Here is a 4,192-nt window from a genome sequence, read left to right as displayed (position 1 = left end):
AGTTTATGTTAAATTACATTTTGATTCTTTTTGATCTGTTTTATTTTGTTAAATTCATTTGCATTTCATTTGAATGTTAAGTTTTATTTGATTCATTTCTTGATTTATTTCATTTTATTGTGTTGACTTAAATGTAATTTTATTTCATCGTTACCTGTAAATTTCATTTTATTTTATGGCTCTATTTATTTTATTTACTGGCATAATTTATGAGCAACATGCACGCACACTGTAAAAAAAAAAAAATGTGGTTGTTAGTGGCGCGCGTATGACAAAGTGGTGTTGACAGTGAGGTTAGGCGTGAAATATCCTCCAGAAGTCTTGTTTGCGTTGCGCTCCAGTTTCCATGTGCTCTTTTCAACACAAAGCAATTTCAAAGCAGCTCTTTGTTGGACTTTGATGGCAAGAAAGAAAGAAAAAAAGAAGCAATAACATCTGTGCCAGGAATTAAAAAACAACACCCAAAAAAACTGCTTTATTATATTCAGCTCTGGCTCCAGGGATCCTAATAGTTTGTCTGCTGTGGTGAAATGTGGACAATAAAAGTTCTCCACTGCACTGTTATTATTTTGTTTTTAAAATATTCGGAATGCATTTATTCATTTATTTATTAATGCTTGCAATTTAGTTCTAAAATGATTTAAAAAGAATAGTACATCTATTGAGATCATGTTTTTATTGTCTTTAAAATGACTGACTTTTTTTTAGTGTAATGCATTTTCGCCTGATTATGTCAGAAATGTCCTTTGAAGAAATTTTTTTTCCAGGTCTGTGATGGATGAACCAATAGTCTTCTAGCTAAATGATAAATGGACCTATAGCCTTCTTGCGATGTGATAAATGGACCAATGGCGTTCCAGCTCTGTGATGGATAGACCAATAGAGCATGATGGATAGCGAGCAGATGGTCTTAAGATGTTAATGTAGCAACGGGACATAAAAATGATAGAAAGATGGCAAGCGAATGAGGATGAGGAGCAGGAGGAAAGATAAGAGAGCTAATGCGCGTGTGTGTGTGTGTGTGTGTGTGTGTGTGATAAGTGAGGGGTGGGGGTGAGCGGAAAAGAGCAGAGTGGTCCTGACAAATGGAGGGGAAACATTTAAAGCAACGCTAAGCAATGATTGTACAATGAAAGTAACAGCTTGACAATCACGTTGCTGCTACAACTGGATCGACTTTAGTGGTCTATAATTACTGCCGAACCAGCCGGGACACCGCTCCTGTAACTAGATAGATATAGATAGACTATGGAATAGGAAATTTAAGGAGTGATTGAATGCTTGTCAGGGAGCTATTGTATTAAGTGAAATGTGGCATCCCCCAAGGTTGACTTTTAGGTCCCATACTTTTGAATAAAATGGATAGATGGATCACATTCAATACCTGCTTAGTCGTCTCAAATGTTTTGGCTGACATTATAAGCTAAAATCGAAGCACATAATTAATAAAATGTTATTTCAAAATAAAAATAAAGGGTCAACAGTGATGTTGTTGCGACATATTCTTTTCACTTTTTAAGCGTTCCGATTTGCCAATTGGAAGGACTTTACATTTTCTTTCATCACTCTTATTGTCTCATAGTTGATTTAGGTTTTATTTGGTTACTATACTGCACCACCTGTAGCAAGGAATAAGTGTGTGATACGTCCGTAACTTTCCATTGGTGGAAATAGAGCCAGCTTCTTCCTATGGTTGCCATGCCACTGACAGTGCAGTGCTCAAAACAAACAGTAATACTATACAGTAAATATGTGCGCGCACATGCTGTGTGCTTGTGTGTATGTGTGCCTTCCATCCGTTATCACTTAGGCAATGAGTGAGTGTGTGTATTTACTGTTTTCACAGATGGAGCTTTGACACGGTCTGGATAACTGAGATAAATGACTCGCACTGCAGATGGGGAAAACACACACACACACACACACACAGATGCACAAATGCCGTGTAGGTCATCCATTGAGTTCTGAGATCGCCATTGGGATGTTAAATACATGAGACAATATGATGTGACGATCAAACAAATATTCAAAGGACCCAAAAATTATTATAAGCTTGTTTAGTCCAGTGAAAATGTATTTTAGGGGTTCTAGAGACCCCTGACCAAAGGTTGTTCAGTAGCACCCCCAGCAAAAACTTGAAAAAAATTGCCCCCAACACCAGTTTCACCGACTGATGTAAAATGGTGTAGACAGGTCATTATAACTTAACGCACAAAAAGGTCTTAAGGTCCCATGCCTGAAACTGAACCGTATGTCGCACATTTTGGTGTGAAGCAGCCATTTTGGTGTAAAATCACGACTTTCAGCAGTTGACATGAAATTGGGTGGCTATCTCTATTACTATTATAACAGGACACGTTAAAAAGTCTCAAGGAACCATGCCAAAAATTGAACAGGGAGTCAACTATTGTGTTTATTTGGCAGCCATTTTGGGTGAACTCCATGACTTTGACAAAGTCGTACGAGGCAAACGAGCCCCAATCGGAAGCAGGTATCCTTGACAGATGGCCCGCTGGGTCAGAGTTTGAGGATCAGTTAAAGGATTCGCCATGAAATAGGGGTTGCGAGGGTCCTTTCTGTTTTCTGTTTTGTTTCAGGATTGCGTTGCTGACCTTATCGAACGCATGATGTGGCCCACGGGCCGCTGGTTGCGCACCCAAGGTCCAAGCATCAAACAAAATCCAGTTGAAGGTAAACTCAGTAAACCGCAGCATCTTAAACGTCCATTGGTGGTTCTTGCACGGCAGCCAATGCGGGGACACGAGCATCTGTGGACAATTAATAGGCTTAATGAACGAATGAGCCGCCTCGAGTGTGAAAAAAAAAGCAGACGGAAAGGTTGATAATGTTCAAGATGTTCAGTGCAGGGCAAAAAAAAAAAACAACACAAAAAAAGAAAACAGCAGGTGCACGCGCACAGAGCGGGTCCTCACAAAACTCTTACACTCAACTTTTACTGCCCCTCTGTGGACAAAATGGTCACTGCAGGCCTGAGTGAAGCACGAAAGATGTGTTTCCCAAACTTTTGAAAGGTTTAGTGCATATGCAGTTTAGATCCTAAAACAATGATCTTGTCTCAATCTACTCACAAATGTACTTACTCCACGTGAAATCTGGGCTTAGCACTTAGTCTGTTGCAGGAATGGCAACAGGAGGATGTAATTAATGAATTGTACCGTTTCATTGTTCTGCCTGTCATTATACGTTGCTGGCATCGATAGATCAACAAAGATGCATTTATACAAAGATACTTTTGTTGGAAATAGATGATAATAGAAGTTTCTAATATGGAAGAAATTCCATTTTTTCCCCTAATCATTGTGAATCTTAGCGACATTAGCGATTAGCCAAAATGGGCTACGAGCCATTTTTTTAATCAATAACAATCTCTTTGGAGTGGAATTAAAAAAAAAATAAAGTCATGTCGTTTTATCAAGTTAATAAATTATAATTAATCCGTTATAAATAATGCAATGTATTTTACTTACTAAAATATACTATTTTATTGTTGCATTAGTTAATTAAATAAGTTTAGTTTCCCCTCAAAATTGGTTAGTGAAAATTTAATTATTATTGTTGGACATTCATTTTTTTAATTCAAAGAAAAATTTGTAAAATAACCAATTTTGCACTATATAACATTGGTTAATTATAATCACAATTATAATCTATTGGAAGTTAAAGTTATTTATTTATTTAAATTATGGTTGACCTGGCCCATTATTCAGTTTTTTTTCCCTAATTTTTGGGCTACCGAATCTACACGAAATGGTCAGCTCTACGCCACATCTTAACATTAAATTAGTACGGCGGCGCCTTGAAACACGAGTGCCTTAATTGACTTGATTTTTCTGGTGATCCAAGCCATGATGACTTGATGGTACGCAAGATACGAGTGCGCTTCAGACACTGACAGCTAGATGGCGCTAGCAAACTCCACAACATCAGGACACCATCAATTCACATTGGTTTCCTTGCAGTGGAAGGACAATATCACGAGGTGGCGCTAATGCACCATTAAGCTGGTTTGCCAACTACTAATAAGAGCCCACACAAGAGGGACAATACATTAGGTACATTAGTACTAGTGTGCAAAATGAGTCATACAGTACTTGTCATATAAGTTGAATTAATTCGAAGTGATTGTGGTGTTGAGTTAGCGCGAAGAACAGCACGCACAAACATATCAAAA

This window comes from Phyllopteryx taeniolatus, chromosome 9 (genome assembly GCF_024500385.1).
Source record: "Phyllopteryx taeniolatus isolate TA_2022b chromosome 9, UOR_Ptae_1.2, whole genome shotgun sequence".
Classification (NCBI taxonomy): Eukaryota; Metazoa; Chordata; class Actinopteri; order Syngnathiformes; family Syngnathidae; genus Phyllopteryx; species Phyllopteryx taeniolatus.
The sequence above is the reverse complement of the archived record's forward strand: the minus strand, read 5'-3'. Positions refer to the sequence as shown.